The sequence below is a fragment of the Pistacia vera genome, unplaced genomic scaffold (assembly GCF_008641045.1).
Source record: "Pistacia vera cultivar Batoury unplaced genomic scaffold, PisVer_v2 Contig157, whole genome shotgun sequence".
Classification (NCBI taxonomy): Eukaryota; Viridiplantae; Streptophyta; class Magnoliopsida; order Sapindales; family Anacardiaceae; genus Pistacia; species Pistacia vera.
In genome coordinates this window covers 1,126,257-1,149,609 of record NW_022195652.1, presented here as the reverse complement: position 1 = coordinate 1,149,609, position 23,353 = coordinate 1,126,257, and positions in this window count along the sequence as shown.

The following is a 23,353-nucleotide window of genomic DNA, read 5'->3' as shown; positions in this document are numbered from 1 at the left end:
TATATTAATATCAATATTATTTTAAATATTAATATTAATTAATATATATATATATATATATATATTTAAATACGCAATCTCATTTATTTTAATTAACATATGAAATTAAATATAGGCAACGACCTCAACAAATCTAATTGCACTGTGAGATTACTAAAATACCCTTTCATCTTAAAAAGACAAAATGCCCTTCTTACTTACTTATCCTTTATATGTCTTCTATGCGTATGAAACGAAAGCTCTTCATCATATCGGTAGTGAGTAGTATTGCAATTGACATTCAATCAATTGTCTCACTAAACACAGACCAAGATTGGCCTCTAGTAAGACATCATGGCCACCCGATAGATTCGAATTCAGCAACACAGCTTACCTATCAACGATTTGGTTATCATGTAATCAAATCCTTTCATCATACATTATCTCATCAAGGCTGAGGCACCAAAGTAGTGTCAACCTTAGATATCTTTGATCTCTTTGTGTTCGGTTATTGAGCCAACGATAAGAATAGTTTGGATTGAGCTACAACTCAATCCCACTGTGGCCATAGATTTAGTGTCGTTGCCATTTACTGAATTGCTTAGTGAGATAATTTCTCCCTACCCGGGAGTGATGAATCCTTTGTTAATCCTCCATAGTCTTGATATACTTCTCGATGTAGCCAATCACTACTGTTCTGATAGTCGTGAATAGAACTATGTTGGGTTAGTGTCAAACTACACCAATTGGTGCACAAGGCGTTCCGGTGATCTCAAGTCTAAGGATCACATCCACCATCATCTGTTAGAGGGTTTATTCCACTGACACTGAGGTTACCGTCTATGTGGAATCCTCTAGTAGGTTTTTCCAATGAACTCGCCTATGGCAAGCACCTATGTGTTACACCAGATTGTCGGCAAACAACCTTGACAAGTGAGATCAGTCATTGCCTTTCAATAGGATCAACACTATGATAGCCTTACCGTATGACCATAAGATACTCACTATTGAGATTTGAAACACTAGATACCCTCATCATGATTCTATCATTCTAAGGACATACATCACAACATACATGAATATGGATTATATAATGTAGAGAAAGCCTTTTATTGATTATAAACATTATTACAAAGAGTTAATATTACAATAATGGATTAGCTCTAGGGCACCTACTCTAACACTTAGATGCACTACCGTGTGTGGTGGTACTGGCACACGGCAGTGCCGTGACCCAAACAATAGTAGTAGCAGTAGTGCGTGAGCTATTGTTGCTCTTGGTGCAAAGCAGTGTGTGCGTGCTGCTGTAGCTAACCATGCACACTGTTGTAGCCAACCTCACACTCACCAGCGCACGGTTGTTATGTGTTTTGAACACGACAACAGTGTGGTTGAGGGGATGGCCATATGTTTCAGCACATGGCCTTGGCTAATACCCATCAAGGTATTCATGGGTTGTGTGCTGAGGCACACAACCACTATCCTTAATAGCCCCGATTGAAAAACGTAGGACTGTTGTCACTTTCAATGTAATGCTGTTGTGTACGATCGCTGCCTTGGGCCGATTGTTGCCGGAAATAGACCAACCTTGTTGGCTATGTGTTTAACCATGTAGCCTTGACCTTCACTTTGTGTTTTCACACATTAGAGTATATTGTTGCCTGTGATTTTCTTCCGGGGAAATTGCTCTCATTTACACAATGGTGATTATTTTTGAGCGATTTTAAATCTCACATGTTGTTACATGTGTGAGGATTGCTTTAGTGGGCTTACATTAGTTTTTGGATAAATCAATGCAGGTTCATAAATAGGTCATACCAAATTCAATTGTGAGTCAACTGACTCATGGTTTGCACCAGTGGATTGTTAACATGTTAGTATAGGTTTAGCATGTCTTTAACGCTACTGTCCATATGCGTCGATGCGCATAAAACTGCCATTTAGGCAGCTTACGCATTAGTGTAGATGGGCTTCATTTTGGGTTATTTTTGGTGTTGTTGCGCATAGATGTTGGTCCAAAACTTAATATAATTGTTGTTGCATATTATAATCATTCTGCAAGCCCAATTTGGAGAGGCCCAACAACAAGGGACCAAACTAAAAGGTTTACAACTTGTTAGGTTTAAACAAAACAAGGAAAAACATCAAGGGGTAATTCTTAATTTACCAAGTGATAAAAAATTGTTGTTTTTGATTGATTGTTATATGCATAGTCTTGAGATGAAATTGTATGGTGTTGGTTGCATTTGCCTTTATATCTAGTTAAATTTGAGGATTGTAATTTCAATTTAAGTAAGGCCTACATGCCTTGATTTTCTTTTAATCTCTTGTATTTCTCTCCTCATCTTACTCCCCTCAAATGTAAATCGAGGTTTCTCTTTATTGATGTAAAGTTAAATTAGAATTTATTTTAATTTAATGTAATGATCAAGGAGAAGAAGCATTGGATTGATGAAGGCGAGTTTTTAAATTGAAAGTCCTCTTGTAATTTAATTACCTAGGTTGACATACAAATTCTCTAGGGCTCGGGGAATTTGGTTTAGTTAAGGCAATGCACAAACACGTTTATCTTTATTGCTTAGTTGGCAAGCTATGGTGGAATGTTATGGATATAACATGTTAATAAAGATAATACAATGATGAGACAAAGAGCAAAACCAAAAACCCTCATATTAAGTCTATGATTAATGCCTTCCAACATCAAGGGCTTAGTCAAACCATCGATTGTTGTAACGTTTTGGATCAACGAAGGGTATGCGTCTATCAATGAGAGGCTAAGTTGCATTGGAGTTTTCCCTTAATGATATTAGGTAATGCTTAATTATTAGTTTGGCTTGTTCGATCAACAAACGTTGAAAACGTACTAGAGGCACATGTAAAGAAGTGCAATTTTTCAATGCATGGGATGATATGTAGTATCTACTCAACGGATCCAAAAAATGCACTTGAGGTTAGTGGTCAATGCCATTGGATTATGTAATTGGTTTGTTTGCCCAATTTATATTTGAGGATTATTGGTTGGTGCCATTAGTTGGTATAAATTGAGTTTGTGGCCTACCTAAATCAACCCATTTTTAACTTGATTCGATCAACAAAGGTTCAAAATGGAAATGATGGGATCTTGACTCACTAGGAAGACCAACGGGCCTTCCCAAGTTTAATAGTGAGGGCTATTAGAACTTGAGTAAAATAGTGGGAGCATTTAATTAATGAAACGACCTTGATTGAGTAAATTATAACATGATATTAACTCGCTTTATTTTGCACTTGTGTCTCACAAAATGATGTCAAACAAACTATCATTACGATCACTCTTTGAAAGAGAAAATTAGTTTTATGGTAATAATAATTTCATAGGCTGGTATAGACATTTTTAGTCTGTACTTGAGTCTAATGATGAATTATATACCATGGAGCAAGCCTTAGGGCTTGATGGTGATTTTGTTAGAGTAGGTTCCCTAGAGCCAATCATATTTGACTCTTCATAATAACAAATAAAGGCATTTCTCTATATTATGTAAATCATATGCTTATATGATTTGATATATGTTCTTAGAATGGTAGAACTGTGATGAGGGAATCAAGTGTTTTAAATCTTGATTGTGAGGACCATATAATCAAATATGGTGGCCCTTCTAGAAACATCTATAGCCCTAATATTATTCTGATTTAGGCTATAGATAATACGGTAAGACTATCATAGCGTTGAACAACCCTACCGAAGGATAGTGACAGATCTCACATGTTAAAGTTGTTTGGTGACAACTTAGTGCAACGTGTGGGTGCTTGTTGATTACAAGTTCACTAGACTGACCCACCAGAGGATTTCATATAGATGGTAACCCCAGTGTCTATGGAATAAATCCTTTAGCGGATGGTGGTGCATGTGATCTTTAGACTTGAGATCATCGGAGTGTCTTTTGTACCTATTGGTGTAGTTTGACACTAGCCTAACGTAGTCCTATTTAGGGCTATTAGTACCATAGTGATTAGTTGCATTGAGAAATATATTAAGGCTATGATGGATCAATATAGAATTCATCACTCCTGGGTATAGGAGAGAGTTATCACATTGCGCGGTTTGGCTAAGTGGACACAACACATAAATCTATGGCCATAGTGGGATTGAGTCGTCGCTCAATCCAATTTTAATTTGGTCATTGATCCGATAACTTGATATTAACACATAAGGATCACATCTAAAGTTGACACTATTTCTATGCTTCAGCCTGAAGAAATAACAGTAAATGAAAGGATTTGTATTGTCCGATAACCGCATCGTTGACAAGTATCAATTCTTCGCTGATCTCTACTTGTTGGTTGGCCATGGGGCCTTGCTAAAAGCCAATCTTGTTATGTGAATAATGAGACAATTAATTGGTGGTTAATCACGATATTGCTCACTGCTAACATGATATGAGCCTAGGGGTCACACACATAAGGAGAGTTGACTGCAGAATGTATATTTAATCAAAGAAGGGTTAAAGGGTATTTTTGGTCTTTTCACAAAGACAAGGTTAATTCAGTGATTCTACATGGGTAGGTGCCTATGTGTATTTATTGCATGTTAAATAATTTACCTAATTAATATTTAATATATTTATTAAATATATTAGTATTAATTGTATTACTTAAATTACCCTAATTACATTAAATATTTATATTTAATATTAATTGAAAAATAAAATTCCTAATTATTTGAGTAATATATTTAATATGTTAATGCTATTAGGAAACCTAATTAATACTATTCTTATTTGGTTTAGGATTAAAACCAAACAAGGAAAACAATAATCTCCTATTCCAAATTGGAATAGGGTATTAAGTTGCCTATATAAGACAACTTAAAACTAGGTTTAAGGAGAGAATTCATTTAATCAAAAATTGAGAGAATTTTTTAGAGAGAAAAACCCTACCTGCCATTCACTCCCTCTCAAGAAATTGGGATTTTCTTTGATTAATCTGCAAGGCTCTTTATATGGATACTAAAGCATGATTCTACTCTTGAATCAGATTGTGAAGAAATCGACATTCATGAACAATGTCAGTGAACAGTTCGGTGAAAAGTATAGGTGAACAGTGACAGTGAACAATACCAAAAAAATTAAACTTGAAGCAGCCTCCAAACGTTGGTATGTAATCTAATTTTTGAATGAATTAAGTTTTAATCCATGTAAATGTAATAATCTATGCTCGGATTAGTTGGGTTCAAAGGTTTAATCGAAAAAAAATTATTTTCCGCTATGTCATCTATCGATTAATTCCTAACAGATTACCCCAGGAACCAAGGGACGTTTATTCACAACGTCATCATGAATTCAACATTAATTGTGTAAGGTTTCTCATGCTATTGTCGTTGACACCAAAACTGCAAAAGCAGTGTGAGAACATGGATTTATCCATCATGATCTTGACTCTCCGTCAAAACGAGAGGTATAAGGTGTCACGCAAATTATTTAGTTGCAAGATAGATAAGGGTACCAAAGTAAGGCCTCATATGCTAAAGATGTTAGAGTATATTGAAGCACTGGAGGTCATGGGATGTGCTCTTGATGATGGTTTAGCAATAGACCTAGTCTTAAAATCCTTGCTCGATACTTTTTCTCAATTTGTTCAAGACTTTGCTAAGAACAATAAGGAGAAAACCCTACTTGAGCTTCTAAAGGTATTAAAGGCCATTGAGCAAGACATGGATAAAGCTTTGATGTTAGTTGATGCTAACTCTAGTGATGACAAGGCCAAAGTTGATTTCGAGTCTGAAGTTGGATTAGCTCATAGGCTAGTGGGAGGAAACATCAAGGATAGGAAGAGTGTTTGTCCTCATCGTGGAAATCCCAACCACTGGAGGAAACATTGCAAGGCCTTCCTAGTGAACTAGAAAAAGATTGTTGTTGCATATTCTTCTAAAGGTATGTTCATGATTGATATAAACTTATCTCCTAACACATCTTGGGTCATTGACACTAGAAATGCATCTCACATTTGTACTAATGTGCAGGGACTGAGGCAGAGTAGATAGATTAGTTGAGGGGAGGTAGACCTAAATGTTGGGAACGGAGCTAATGTTGTTTCATTAGCTGTAGGCATTTATCAATTATCTTTGCCTTTAGGCCTTCTCTTGGAACTTATGGATTGTTATTATGTACCTTCAATTTCAAAGAATATTATTTCCGTGTCCGCTTTGGACAGTTTTGGATATCATTTTGATATATCTAATAGATTGTTGACTTTCATTTTAAATGGTATTCATTATGGAAATGCTAGGCTACATAATGGTTTATATGTTCTAGATATGGATAAAGGAATATTCAGTCTTGAAAGTAAGAAAGCCAAGCATGGCGATCTTAATAAAACATTCCTCTGATATTGTAGGCTACGTCATGTTAATCAAGCTCGCATAACAAAACTCCATAAGGAAGAAGTCTTGGACCCATTTGATTTTCAATCTTATGAGGTATGTGTAACGGCCACATCAAGGTACGTAGCTTTATTTATGCCCTAATACCCTTAATTGAATTTGTTAAAGTTATCTTGAACAAGTGTGAAGAAAATTCCTTAAACCTTCATTAGGTAAATGGTCTTTTCACTCATAATTAGTTGAAAAAGTAGGGAGTGAAAAGAAGGAGAATAACATGGAGAAGTTAATAAAAATGAGGGCATTATGGTAATTGACTAAGGGACATAGATGGAATTTCATAGAAAGTGCAAGGGTAAAATGGGAAACTATAAGTAATATTTTGTTATATTAAGAGTTCAAGAATGAAACTCTAGCCATTCTTGCCCTTCCATTCACACCACTTTCCACCCAAGTTCTCTCAAATTTCTTCAATCACTTTTCAAGGAAAATTCATAGATCTTGGTTTATTTTTAGTGGAACTTCAATCCCAAGCATCCTTAGGTAAGATCCTTGCACTAAGATGTGAGATTTAATTTTTAAAGTGTTGAATTCTTATTATTTGTGATCATAGGATTTAAGAGAAAGGGAGTTGTGTCAAGGAAGGCTACTAAAGTGTTGGATTGCTCACATCTAAGGTAAGTAAATCCAACCCTAGTCATGATTGAAGTAATATTGTGTAGAGAACTTCTTTTATGCATGTATGTACTTATATATAAAGAATTGTTGATGGAATGGATGGTGAATGATAGTTAGAATTTATCCATGAGAAGTAGTGTTTGTGTACTTGATGTTTGATGAGAGTTTAGGTGAATTATGGAAGAATTGGAGTAGAATTTATGAAGTGTAAATCCTGGCCAGGTTTGACATTGATTTTGGTGAGTTTTGTTCCAAATATTGGTGGGTTAGAAGAGATGTAGAAGTATAGCCAATTTAAAGTTTGTGTGTGCATATAAATTGTTTAATGAAATGTCAAAGAGAAGTGCATGCATGAGTATGATTATTTGTTGTCTTGAGATGAGTTTGTAGATGGTAGAGAATGACATGTTCACATTCCATATTGCATTATTGCATCCAAACATGTAAATTTAGAAAGAATAATAAGCATGAGCCCATCTACATGCATACATACTCATAAGAGCATTAAAGAGCATTAAAGAGCAGTAAAGAACATTAAAGAACATTAAAGAACAAAGAGAAAGAAAAGAGAAATATTAAAGAATAATTCAAATCTGAAATTTTATTTAAAGAAGTGTTAAAAGATAAGAGAAGAGAAGATTGTTGCGATGGAGAACCCGTGAGTGACCTAGCCCCGCATGCACGCCGCCTTTAGTGAGCGACCTCAGAATCAGAAAGAAGAATTGTATAGTCCGTTAGAAGTGCATATGGATGAGGACTGTACCTAGAATTAGAGAATACACTCACACGGCCAAGGTTCCGAATCCATGCCTCAACCGAGTCGATCGGCAAGAAAGAAAGAATAGAAAAGAAAAGAAAAGAAAAGAAAGAATAGAAAAGAAAAGAAAGAAAAAATAGAAAGAAAAGAATGAACGGAGAAGAAAGAAAAGAATAGAAAGAAAGGAGGCATAGAAAGAATTATAGAGAAAAGAAACAGAAAACATAATAAGAAAATAGAAAAGAAAATGCACATCATATGCATTTGTGCATTTGCATCATACCTATGCATGATACCATACCTACTATCATGAGTAGTGAGAAATTAGAAATTAAGAAAAAACAGAGAAAGAACAAAGAAGAATAGAGAAGTGTGATGTAAGGAAAGAAATTCATAATATGAGCAACGGAGATAGAAGAGTAGCATAGCGGGTTTACTTACTGAGCAATTAGTGCTCACCCCGTTGTTTTCAATGTTTTTGCAGGTAGTAGGTGAAATGCGGTCGCTTGGAACGTCAAGAAGCGGAAGGGTTTGGCAATACTGTCAAGTTGATGTTTTGTGACTTTATCACATTATGTAAAGCTTTGTATATAAAGAAAAATTAGTTATGGGCCCATTATTTTATACTCATTTATATATATATTTTCTTCTATATATTTAGTGAGTTTTACTGTTATTTTACGAGTATACTAGCTAGAGAGAGAGAAAGCATTACATTTTTTGTATCAAAGCAAAGGTTTTGGGAGCTTTTTATTAGAACGAGTTGACAGTACGCCTCTCCCACCGCATTGACGTCCCATAGCCAACTGTTGTAAGTTATTTCTTTCCTTACTTGTAGTAGATATGTTAATTGAATTGACTAAAAGTGTTGGTGTTATGTAGATGAGACGTAGAACTTGAGTAGGCAGTAAGAAGACAATTAGTACGGTGAACCTTCCAACCCTTCAGAATCTATTTCCCCTGTCCTCGATGAAGCGAGAATCCATAATATTATACAACAAGTCTTGGGAGAGAATCATGGGAGATAGATACCGGACAGAGTTGAGACCCCAGTTATTGTACCGACTGTTAGAGTAGATGCCCTAGAGCCAATCAATTATTGTAGAATTGACTCTTTGTAATAATGTTCATTAATCAATAATAAAAGGCATTTTATTCTATGTAGCGTAAATCATTATTATTGCAATATGTATTGATATATGTCCTTAGAATGGTAGAACTGTGACGAGGGTATCAAGTGTTTCAAATCTTGATAGTGAGAACCCTATGAGCACATATGGTGGCCATTCTAGAAACGTCCGTAGCCCCAATATTATTCTGAAGTAAAGGCATAGATAATACGGTAAGGCTTTCATAGTGTTGAACGACCCTATCGAAAGGTAGTGACTGATCTCATTTGTCAAGGTTGTTTGATGACAACCTGGTGCAACACATGGCTGCTTGCTGTAGGCAAATACACCACAGCAAGTTCACTAGATAGACCCACTAGAGGATTCCATATGGATGGTAACCCCAGTGTCTAGGGAATAAATCCTCTAACGAATGGTGGTGCATGTGATCCTTAGACTTGAGATCACTGGAGCACCTTATGCACCGATTGGTGCAGTTTGACACTAGCCTAACGCAATTCTTTTCAGAGCTATCAATACGGTGGTGATTGGCTACATCAAGGAGTGTATCAAGACTATGGTGGATAGACAGAGGATTCATCACTCCCGGGTACGGGAGAAGTTATCTCACGCCGCAATTCAGTATATGGCAATGTCACTAAAACTGTGGTCACAGTGGGATTGAGTAGTTGCTCTATCTAGTTTATAATACAGGTCATTGGTCCAGAAACTAAATACATAATATCGAGAGTAATCGAAGGTTGACACTATTTCTATGCCTTCGTCTCGTCGAGATAATGTATGATGAAAGGATCGAATTGTACGGTAACCATATCATTGACAGGTAGCTACTTTGCTGAATCCGAATCTATCGGGTGGTCATGATGCCTTGCTAAGGGCCAATCTTGGTTTGTGTATTAGTGAGACGATTAATTGGTGTTAATCGCGATACTATACACTACCAGTATGATGAAAAGCCTATGGGTCACACACATAGAAGATAATTTAAGACTCAAGAAGAAAGAAGGGTGTTTTCGTCTTTTTGGGTGAAAGGGTATTTTGGTAATTTTGCAGTACAATTAAATTTGCTGAGGTCGTAGCCTTTAACTTAATTTGTTAGAAAAATTAAATAAGTGAAATTACATTTAAATATGTGTTAGCATATATTTAAATAAATTATCATTATTGTTAAATGTTAATATATATATTAATGGATTTTAATTGAGATAATGATGAATTAAAATAAATATCTAATTTGGAGTGTTTAGAAACATGGGGTGTTTGGTTTGGAGCCCAAGCCTATTCCATATGGGAATAGGGCAATTAAATTTTACTATAAAAGAAAAAGGTTTCTTTGTAAAGGTAAAAGTTTTTCATTACACTCATTTGCATTGAAAAAGAAAAACACACAGCCCCTTATTTACTCTCTCATGCTAGAATTGATTTTTTGCCTAAAATCAATTTCTATTTATTTCTTCTTTGTTCTTAAGGCTAAAGAGGGATTTAGCAAATCCCTCTTTAGTTCCTTATGATTGTCTTCGTGTGGACTACGTCGATTCGACCGTACATTTGGGTCGGCAGCAAAATACATTCAGAGACAAATTTGGAGGAGCCTCCAAATGTGCGTATGGTTTCTTAAACTCTAGATCAATTTTCTGCAGATTCTTATTGCAATATAAACTGTAAAAATTGGACCCTGATCTTGGTTCTAGGAACGATCCTTGTTATTAAAGTTTTGTTTTCCACTGCCTTAATGGATCGTTTCCTTATAGTGGTATCAGAGCCTAGGGTACAAGATTTTACAGTTTTTATGTGGATGGTTGATAACATGTATTTGATAATAATATGTTGCCTTAAAGAATCTGCTTAAAATCTGCCTTAAAAGCATGTTTTAAGAAATCAATTAATCGATTAATTTTAATTTGTTGATGATCTGCAATATTGGTATAATGGGTGATGGATTTTTGTTGAAAGCAGTGTGTATGATTGATTGCAAAATTCGTTTGGTGCGTATGTGGTTACTGTATGAACAAATTCGGAGCTACAGATCAGTGTACGCTCACCGCGACGATATAAACCATCGCTGCAACGATACGAAATCAGCGCTCGCCGCTACGATATAACCCATCGCCGCGGCAATCGCATGTTGAGTGTGAACGTCAAGTTAACCAGTGCGCAGGGGCCAAATTGTAAAATTTCAAAACTTTTGGACCAAATGTAGATCTGCAAATTTTCAGGGGGTAATTACTAATTAACCCACCAATTCAAAAATTGATTGTTTTTGAAATATATGCTATGTACTGCTTTGTATATTGCAGGGTGCCTAGTACATAAGCCTTAGACCTATGGTGAATGTTTTAAAATATTTTTGGGTATACATGGTTGTATAATTTAATAAATAAGGCCTGCGTGTCCTGCATTTCTCCTCTTCTCAATGTACATTCTCTTCTCATCTCATTCCCCTCGAATTTAAATCGAGGTTTCTAAATTTATTGATGTAAAATTAGTTTAATATTAATTTTATTGTAAATTTAAAGTGATTTTTGTAATGTACTTGAAGACGGAGCAAAGGACGAGGCAACCATACTTGAAGACTCAAGATGTTTATTACAGGACCCCTAGGTGGCCCACCGATTCCTCTAGGCTCGAGGAAATCGGTTTTAGTTGGGCCATGTACCGGCACGTTTTAATATTGTGTTTAGAATGCATGCTAAGGTTGAATGTTGAATAACATGCCAAACAATGTCATCCTAACAAAGATAATAATCTGGTGAGACATTAAATAACAAACCCTTAGTTAAAGTATATTAAGTCACGTAAGCCTTCCATCACCATGGTTTTAATCAAACCACTATTTGTCGAAACCTTGTTTGCCAAAGCGAAGGGTACACTTCTACCAGTGGGAGGTTAAAATGCATTGGAGTTTTCCTTAATGTGATGGGTTGACTTAAAATGACGGTTTTGCTTGTTCACCAAAGCGAAGGTTGATAAACACGTCATAGGTATAGTAGAGCAGTACACATATTGTGTGTACGTGGTGACATGTAGTGCCTACTCTATTGAAACTGAGAATCACACTTGAGGACAATGGTTGGAGCCATTGGATTGTGTGATTGGCTTGTTGGCTTTTTCACATTTGAGGTTGATAGTAGGAGCTATCAACTGGTGTGGATTAAGTTTGTTGGCCTACCTAATCAACTACTTTTGGCTTGTTCGCCAAAGCGAAAGTTTGAAATGGGCAGGATGGGATCTCGGTCCAATAGGAAAGTCAACGGGCTTTCCCGAGTTAATAGTGAGGGCTATTGACTTGAGTAAAATAGTGGGAGCATTGTTTAATAAAAGACCGTATTAAATAATAATGAACTTTATAATGACTTTATTTTTTTGCAATTGTAGATTCACCAAAATGAGCATTATGAACCTACGACCGATAATCGAGAAAGAAAACTGGTTGGATGGATCCAATTTCTCAGACTGGTATCGTAATCTTCGGATTATACTTAAGTCAGAAAAGAAATTGAATATCCTTGAAAAGCCATACATGGCTGAGCCTAATCCTAATGCCACTCAGGAAGTAAAGGATACTTATCAAAAGTTCTTTGATGATGCTGATAGCGTTCAATGCTTGATGTTAGCACCGATGACACCTATGCTGCAAAAGCAGCATGAGAATATGGACGCTTCTTCCATTATTCTACATCTCAAGGAGCTTTTCGAAACAAATGCTCGACATGACAGGTACAAGGTTTTGAAAGCACTGTTTGGGAGTCATCTGACTGAGGGAGCCCAAGTTGGTCCTCATGTGTTCAAGATGAATCTGAACAACACAAACACAATCGGTTGTATTTAATTTAGTTGAATGTTCTTCCTAAGATTTAATAATTCCTGACGCAGCAAATTCTTAAACCGTAATTACTCACAAGTTAGAAGGATCAAACAATTACGGATTTGATATCTAAACTTAGCAGTAGATTGCAACAAATAATAAACTAGTAGGCCTCCTAGTTATTAAATGAAACAATAATGAAAATAGGCATAGAACAACATCCAATACTCAAAACATATATTGAACACTAGAAAAAAAACAGATTAGATCTCACAGTTTTATTGATTCCGAGGCCTTCGTTTCCTTCGACCAAGTTATCAAAGATTTAGCCGCTCATGGCCATAATCAAAACTGAAAAAGAAATTCCAAAAGAGAAGAAGGAGAGGCGTGTGTAATCCCTTCTAATCTGATCTCTCTCCCCGTTTTAAGAATATCCAATTCAAGTCTTTGAATTCTACTCAATCTCCTAAAAATATTCTAATATCCTAAAATACCATTTATCCTAATCTGATTAATTGAAAATAAAATAAAGTCCTAATATAAAATAAGAAAGTAGTGTTTCCAGCCGTAACTTCCGTGCAACAGGTCTTCAAAATTTCCAATAATAAACTGCCTAATTGACTATGACAAGGCGGAATGTTCCAGAACGTCAGCAATGCAGGTGCATCAACTTCAAGCCCAATTAAAATCTTGATGCAGTAAGTATCTCTCCAAACTTAACATGAAAGTTGTAGATCTCTTTCTTATGGTTCAACAGTATTTTGAATCATCTCAATCGGAGCTCGGATGAAAGAGTTATTCCCAGATTACGAAGTGATGTCGAAACTATCTGAATTCACCTAATTAGTTTCGTTTTGCATTTAACGCCTCCATTTGCATCCTAAATCAAAATAGAATAATAATGAGTACATTTAAGCAACAAATAAGTATAAAAGACCAGACATTAAGGGGGTAAATATGACATTTTGCATTCTCATCACGTTCAATGGTTGATGTTAGCATTGATGACACCTATGCTGCAAAAGCAGCATGAGAATATGGACGCTTCTTCCATTATTCTACACCTTAAGGAGCTTTTCAAAACAAATGCTCAAAATGAGAGGTACAAAGTGTCGAAAGCACTGTTTGGGAGTCGTCTGACTGAGGGAGCCCAAGTTGGTCCTCATGTGCTCAAGATGATCGAGCACATAAAGAGGCTTGAGACTTTGGGATGTGGCTTGGATGCAGAATTACAAATGGATTTAATTCTACAATCCTTGCCTGACTCTCATGCTCCGTTCATAATGAATTTCAATATGAACACGATGGAGAAAACCCTATCAGAACTTTTGAACATGCTGAGGACTGCAGAGTAGGACTTGAAAAAGTCCAAGCCTGTTTTACTGGTTGTTGCCAGAAAGCAAAGGGTAACGGCAAGGGTAAGGCCAAGGCCAAACTCAAGCCCAAGCCCAAATGACAGGTTGCTCTTGGTCCTAAGAGTGGCATAGGGAAGGGCAAGGTAGTCTGCTTCTTTTGTGGCAAGCCTGGCCACTGGAGGAAACACTGTAAGGCTTTCCTCGCAAGCAAGAAGAAGTCAGGTGCTACGACTTCAGGTATTTTTATGATTGAGATTAATTTCTCTCCCTCAACATCTTAGGTCATTGACACAGGATATGGTACTCACATTTGTACTGATGTGCAGGGACTAAGGCAGAGTAGAGTGCTCGCCAAGGTAGAGTTGGTGGACCTACGAGTTGAAAATGGAGCACATGTAGCTGCATTGGCTGTAGGGACTTACTGTTTATCTTTGCCTATGGGCTTGTTGTTAGAATTACATAACTGTTATCACGTACCTTCTATTTCTAGAAATATTATTTCAGTATCTGCTTTGGATAATATAGGGTATCATTTTGAGATATCTAATGGATTGTTTTCCTTTAGTTTGAATGGTATTCTATTTGGAATTGCAAGGTTCAATAATGGACTATATTTTCTTGATTTAAACAATAAAGATATTCTCAATATTGAAACCAAGAAAGTAAACATAGCAATTAAAACCAAACATATCTCTGGCATTGTAAATTGTGTCATGTTAATAAGACCCGCATTGCAAAACTTCAAAGGGATAGAGTTTTGGACCCTTTTAACTTTCAGTCATTTGCGGTATGCGAGTCATGCCTGTTAGGCAAGATGACCAAGTCTCCTTTCACATGACAAGGTGAAAGGGCTACTGAGCTGTTATGCATCATCCATAGTGATGTATGTGGTCTACTAACAGTTGAGGCCAGAGGTGGATATTCATACTTCATCACATTTACTAATGATTTCAGTAGATATGGTTATGTCTACCTCATGAGACATAAATCTGAAAGCTTTGATAAATTCAAGGAATTCAGGAATGAAGTACAGAATATGTTGGGCAAAAGTATCAAAGCTCTTCAGTCAGATCGAGGAGGTGAATACTTAAGCTCAGGGTTTTCAGAGTACCTGAAGGAATGTGGGATAGTATCACAACTCACCCCTCCTTATACACCCCAACACAATGGAGTGTCTAAAAGGAGGAACAGGACCTTACTTGACATGGTTAGGTCTACAATGAATTTTAGTGATTTACCTGCATCGTTCTGGGGTTATGCCCTAGAGACTACGACTCACGTTTTGAACCGTGTGTCGTCAAAGTCTGTAGATAAGACTCTATATGAGCTTTGGAGTGGGCGAAAGCCCAACTTGTCTTATCTAAGGATTTGGGGTTGCGAAGCTTATGTTAAGAAATTGACTTCGAACAAGCTGGGCCTAAAATCCTGTAAATGTATATTTGTGGGGTATCCAAAGGAGACCAAAGGATACTACTTCTTCCACCCAGAAGAGCACAAAATTTTTACTGCTCGATCTGGTGTCTTCCTAGAAAATGAATATTTTCTAAGAAGTACTAGTGGGAGAAAAGTAGAACTCGATGAAGTTATAGAACCATAAGATATACTAGACGAAGGACGAAATGATGTGCCACAGTAAGTGGTTGACCATCATGAGGAGGCTACTCTATAACTTGTGGATCCAAGTGAACCACCTCAGGTAGCACAGGAGCTACGTAGATATGGGAAAGTACACCATGAGCCTGAGAGATATGGTTATCTCGTGACTTAACATGGTGACATACTAGTCTACCAAGTCGATGAACCCAAAACCTACGAAGATGCTATATCGGGTCCAGATTCTATTAAATGGCTTGAAGCCATGAAATCTGAGATGGACTCCATGTACCAGAACAAAGTGTAGTCTCTGGTGGAACCACCTAAAGGGGTAAAACCCATAGGGTATAAATAGGTCTTCAAGAAGAAGACTGACATGGATGGCAAGGTGCATACTTATAAAGCACGACTGGTTGCCAAAGGTTTCAAACAAATTCATGGCATTCACTATGAAAAAACCTTTTCGCTGGTTGCCATGATTAAATCCATCCGAATTGTGCTTTCGATTGCTGCATATCATGACTATGAGATTTGGCAAATGGATGTCAAAACAGCTTTCCTGAGCGAAAACCTTGAGGAGGATGTGTATATGACACAACCTAATGGTTTCGTTCTTGATGGGCAAGTTGATAGGGTATGCAAGTTGCAAAGATCCATATATGGACTCAGGCAAGCTTCAAGGAGCTAGAACATTCGTTTTGATAAAGCCGTAAAAGAATTCAATTTTATCAAGAATGAAGATGAGCCTTGTGTTTATAAGAAAGTGAGTGGGAGTGCAATACGATTCCTAGTGTTGTATGTCGATGACATACTTCTGATCGGGAATGATATACCGAACTTGCAGTCGGTAAAGACTTGGTTATCCAAGTGCTTCTCCATGTAGGACTTAGCGAAAGCAGCCTACATCCTTGGAATAAAGATCTATCGTGATAGATTGCGTAGGTTGCTTGGCCTAAGTCAGAGTGCATATATTGACAAAGTACTGAAAATATTCAATATGGAAGAATCCAAGAAGGGATTTCTTTCAATGTCACATGGTGTTTATCTCTCTAAGGAATTGTGTCCTAAAACACAAGATGAGAGAGATAGTATGAAGAGGATCTCATATGCATCAACAATTGGATCCATCATGTATGCCATGCTATGTACTCGGATTGATGTCTCATGTGCTTTGAGCATTTGTAGTAGATATCAATCGGATCCAGGTGAGCGTCACTGGATGGCTATCAAGAATATTCTTAAGTACCTGAAGAGGACTAAAGATATGTTCTTGGTTTATGGAAGGGAAGATGAGCTCACTATAAGAGGATACAGTGATGCTAGTTTCCAAATGGACAAAGATGATTATCGATAGCAATCAGGGTTTGTATTTTGTCTCAACAGTGGTGCAGTGAGCTGGAAGAGCTCCAAGCAAAGCACTGTAGCGGACTCTACAATGGAGGTTGAGTATATTGCATTGTCAGATGCGGCCAATGAGGCAGTCTGGATTAAGAAGTTCATTACTGAACTTGGTGTGGTTCCCATGATTGTTGATCCTATAGACATCTATTGTGACAACAATGGAGCAATTGCTCAAGCCAGAGAACCATGGTCTTATCAGAAATCCAGACACATACTCAGACGATTCCTTCTTATCAGAGAGATAGTTGAGAGGAAAGACATACAGATTAGTAAAGTGCATACTGACAACAATCTTGCAGATCCACTAACAAAGCCTCTATCGTAGCAGAAGCATGAAAGGCACTTGAGATCATTTGGTATTAAATACATGAATGATTGGCTATAGTGCAAGTGGGAGATTGTTAGAATAGATGCCATAGAGCCAATCAATTATTGTAGAATTGACTCTTTGTAATAATGCTCATTAATCAATAAAAGGCATTTTATTCTATATCGCATAAATCATTATTATTGCAATATGTATTGATATATGTCCTTAGAATGGTAGAATCGTGACGAGGGTATCAAGTGTTTCAAATCTTGATAGTGAGAACACTATGAGCACATATGGTGGCCATTCTAGAAATGTCCGTAGCCCTAGTATTATTCTGAAGTAAGGGCACAGATAATACGGTAAGACTATCATAATGTTGAACGACCCTCTCAAAATGCAGTGACCGATCTCACTTGTCAAGGTTGTTTGGTGACAACCTGGTGCAACACATGGGTGCTTGCTGTAGGCGGATATACCGTAGCAAGTTCACTGGACATACCCACCAGAGGATTCCATATGGATGGTAACCTTAGTGTATATGCAACAATCCTCTAACGAATGGCGGTGCATGTGATCCTTAGACTTGAGATCACCGGAGCTCCTTGTGCACCGATTGGTGCAGTTTGACACTAGCCTAACGCAATTCTATTCCGAGCTATCAATACGGTGGTGATTGGCTGCATCAAGGAGTGTATCAAGACTATGGTGGATAGACAGAGGATTCATCACTCCTGGGCATGGGAGAAGTTATCTCACGGCGCAATTCAGTATATGGCAATGACACTAAAACTATGGCGACTGTGGGATTAAGTTGTTGCTTTATCCAGTTTATAGTACAGGTCACTGGTCCAGAAACTGAATACATAATATCGAGAGTAACCGAAGGTTGATACTATTTCTATACCTTCGTCTCGTCGAGATAACGTATGATGAAAGGATCGAATTGCGCGGTAACCATATCGTTGAGAGGTAGCTACTTTGCTGAATCCGAATCTATCGGGTGGCCATGTTGCCTTGCTGGGGGCCAATCTTGGTTTGTGTATTAGTGAGATGATTAATTGGTGTTAATCGCGATACTATACACTACCGGTATGATGAGGAGCATATGGGTCATACACATAGAAGATAATTTAAGAGCCAGGAAGTTAGAAAGGTGTTTTTGTCTTTTTAGGCAAAAGGGTATTTTGGTAATTTTACTATGCAATTAAATTTGCTGAGGTTGTAGCCTTTTATTTAATTTGTTAGAAAAATTAAATAAGTGAAATTACATTTAAATATGTGTTCGAATATATTTAAATAAATTATCATTATTGTTAAATGTTAATATATATATTAATTGATTTTAATTGAAGATAATGATGAAATAAAATAAACATCTAATTGGGAGTGTTTGGTAACATGGGGTGTTTGGGTTGGAGCCGAAGCCTATTCCTTATGGGAATAGGGCAATTGAAATTTGACTATAAAAGAAAGGTTTTAGTTGGAAAATGAGAGAGACTTTTCATTCATTCATTCTTACATTGAAAAGGAGAATACACAGCCCCAAAACACTCTCACTCTCATGCAAGTTTTGCTTTTGCAAAGAATCAAAGTTTTCTTTGATTTTCTTCTTTGTTCTTAAGGCTAAGGAGGACCTAGCAAATCCCTCCTTAGTTCTTTGCGATTGTCTTCGTGTGGACTACGTGGGTTCGATCCTACACTCGGGTAGGTAGCAAAAACGTTCATTGACAAATTTGGATGAGCCTCCAAACGTGCATATGTTTCTTACACCTTGAACTAATTTTTCTGCAGATTTGATTATTTTGTATAAACTGTGCTTTTTTTAACTGGATCTTTGTTCTAAGGAACGATCCATGTAGTTTATGTTTTTGTTTTCCGCTGCGTAACTGGGTCATTCACTAACATCTATGGAACAAATCCTCTAACGAATGGTGGTGCATGTGATCCTTAAACTTGAGATCAACGGAGCGCCTTATGCACTGATTGGTGTAGTTTGACACAAGCCTAACACAGTTCTTTTCAGAGCTATCAATACGGTGGTGATTGGCTGCATCAAGGAGTGTATCAAGAATATGGTGGATCAATAGAGGATTCATCACTCCCGGGTACGGGAGAAGTTATCTCACGCGCAATTAAGTATATGGCAATGACACTAAAACTGTGGCCATAGTGGGATTGAGTTGTTGCTTTATCCAATTTATAATACAGGTCATTGGTCCAAAAATTGAATACATAATATCGAGAGTAACCGAAGGTTGACACTATTTATATGCCTTCGTCTCGTCGAGATAACGTATGATGAAAGGGTCGAATTGTACGGTAACCATATCGTTGACAGGTAGCTACTTTGTTGAATTCGAATCTATCGGGTGGCCATGATGCCTTGCTAAGGGCCAATCTTGGTCTGTGTATTAGTGAGACGATTAATTGATGTTAATCGCGATACTATACACTACCGGTATGATGAGGAGCCTATGGGTCACACACATAGAAGATAATTTAAGATCCAAGAAGAAAGAAGGGCGTTTTCGTCTTTTAAGGCGAAAGGGTATTTTGGTAATTTCACAGTGCAATTAAATTTGCTGAGGTCGTAGCCTTTATTTAATTTGTTAGAAAAATTAAATAAGTGAAAATTTACAGTATATAGTGGTAGCAGTATATTTAAATAAATTATCATTATTGTTAAATGTTAATATGTATATATATATTAAATATATATATTAATGGATTTTAATTGAGATAATGATGAATTAAAATAAATATCTAATTGGGAGTGTTTGGAAACATGGGGTGTTTGGGTTGGAGCCCAAGCCTATTCCATATGGGAATAGGGCAATTAAATTTTACTATAAAAGAAAAAAGTTTCTTTGTAAAAGTAAGAGTTTTTCATTACACTCATTTTCATTGAAAAAGAAAAACACACAGCCCCTTATTTACTCTCTCACGCTAGAATTGACTTTTTGCCTAAAATCAATTTCTATTTATTTCTTCTTTGCTCTTAAGGCTAAAGAGGGATCTAGCAAATCCCTCATTAGTTCCTTGTGATTATCTTCGTATGGACTACGTGGGTTTGACCGTACATTTGGGTCGATAGCAAAATACATTCAGAGACAAATTTGGAGGAGCCTCCAAAAGTGCATATGGTTTCTTAAACTCTAGATTAATTTTCTGCAGATTCTTATTGCGATATAAACTGTAAAAATTGTACCCTGATCTTGGTTCTATGGAATGATCCTTGTTATTAATGTTTTGTTTTCCGCTGCCTCAATGGATCGTTTCCTTACACCGACCCCCAGAGATGAGAGAGAGAGGCCGATACCCCCGATAGTGTAGAATCTTATTGAGCCGATATATGGGTTGCCTAGTCAACATCAGTCGTCAGAATTCAGGGGTACGACGGACCCAATAGTGGCAGAAGAGTGGTTTAGATCCATTGAGCATACGACGACACTTTTCCCTGTGATAGACCGAGAGAAGATTCAGTATGCAAGCTTTCTGTTCATGGGTGATGCCTGTATATGGTGGGAATTGATGAAGGATACTCACGATATAGCCTCGTTAACTTGGGGAGATTTCAGAAGATTGTTTGAGGCAGAATATAGAACAGTTGATCGAGTTCATGAAAAGGTTCAGGAGTTTATCAGTTTGCAACAAGGGACTAGCTTAGTGAAACAATATTTGGTGAAATTTAATTCCCTGGCAAGGTTTGCGCCAGGTGTAGTGAGTAAACCAGAATTGAGGAGGGATAAGTTCGTGCATAGGCTAAAACCAGAAATAGCCCGAGATATGATGGCCGATGCCCAGCCCCTTCAGACATACAGCGAAGCTTTGGAACGAGCCTTACGGGCAGAAATATTTGTGAATAAGCTAACCTCAACAACTCCATCAGCAGTAGCCACTAGTGTTCCACCTCCTGCTCCACAGAGAGATACAACCGATGCCCCCACAAATAGATAGGTGAGAAATAAGAAAAGATTTCAACCTAAGAAGAACATGAGGGATTGGTAGAATAAAAGGTTGAGAACTGTTGAAGTTCCCCAATGCCAGAAGTGTGGAAGAAATCATTCTAGGGAGTGTCTTAAAAATTTGGGCCGAAATGTATGCTATATATGCCGGTAGCCAGGGCATATGATGAGAGATTGCAAAGCCCCTCCAGCACCCACAACGCAGACACCTAGAGGTACCAATGCTCGGGTGTTTATAGTAGCTCAGAGTGAAGTTGATGCTAGACCATCCGCAGTTACCGGTCAGTTGTTATTTCACTCAGTTCCCCTTTATGCATTAATTGATGTGGAGCCACACATGTTAGGAAACGATCCATTGAGGCAGCGGAAAACAAAACAATAATAATAAGGATCGTTCCATAGAACCAAGATCAGGGTACAATTTTACAGTTTATACCAAATAAGAATCTGCAAAAATTAATCTAGAGTTTAAGAAATCATATGCACGTTTGGAGGCTCCTCCAAGTTGTCTCTGAATGTATTTTGCTACCGACCCAAGTATAGGATCGAACCGACGTAGTCCACACGAAGACAATCGCAAGGAACTAAAAAGAGATTTGCTAGATCCTCTTTAGCCTTAAGAAACAAGAAGAAATGAAGAGTTTTTTTATTTTCAATCAAAACTGAAACTAGCGTGGGAGAGAGTTTAGGGGCTGTGTGTTTTCTCCTTTTCAATGATATGAGTTAAATGAAATTCTCTTACTTTTACAATTAAAACATTTCTTTTATAGTAACATTTTAATTGCCCTATTCCCATATGGAATGGGCTTGGGCTCCAACCCAAACACCCCATGTTTCCAAACACTCCCAATTAGATATTTATTTTAATTCATCATTATCTCAATTAAAATCCATTAATATATATTTAATATAGATATATATTAACATTTAACAATAATAATAATTTATTTAAATAAATGCTAACACATATTTAAATGTAATTTCACTTATTTAAGTTTCTAACAAATTATAAAAATCTACGACATCAGCAAATTTAATTGCACTGTAAATTACCAAAATACCCTTTCGCCTAAAAGACAAAAACGCCCTTCTTCTTCCTAAGTCTTAAATTATCTTCTATGTGTGTGACTCATAGCGCCTCATCATACCAGTAGTGCATAGTATCTCGATTAACACTAATTAATCGTCTCACTAATACACAGACCAAGATTGGCCCCTAGCAAGGCATCATGGCCACCCGATAGATTCGGATTCAGCAAAGTAGCCCACCTATCAACGATATGGTTCTGTACAATTCGATCCTTTCATTATACTCTCACTCGACAGACGAGGCATATAATTAGTGTCACCCTTCGGTTACTCTCGATATAGTATTCAGTTTTTTGGACCAATGACCTGTATTATAATTGGATAAAGCAACAACTCAATCCACTATGGCCACAGTTTTAGTGTCATTGCCATATACTTAATTGCGCGTGAGATAACTTCTCCCTTACCCGGGAGTGAGTGAATCCTCTATTGATCCACCATATTCTTGATACACCTCCTTGATGCACCAATCACCACCGATTGATAGCTCTGAAAAGAACTGTGTTAGGCTTGTGTCAACTACACCACAGTGCATAAGGCGCTCCGTGATCTCAAGTTTAAGGATCACATGCCACCATTCGTCTAAGTAGGTGTCTGGACTTCTGATGAGACCGTGGCTCCCTGGCTCGAGCAATTGCTCCATTGTTGTCACAATAGATGTCTATAGATCAACAATCGTGGAACCACACCAGTTTAGTAATGAACTTTAATCCAACTGCCTCCTTGGCCGCATCTCACATTGAATATACTTAGCCTCCATTGTAGAGTCTGCTACAGTGCTTTGCTTAGAGCTCTTCCAGCTCACTGCACCCTCATTGAGACAAAATACAAACCCTAATTGCGATCGATAATCATCTTTGTCCGTTTGGAAACTAGCATCACTGTATCTTCTTACAGTGAGCTTATCTTCCCCTCCATAAACCAAGAACATCC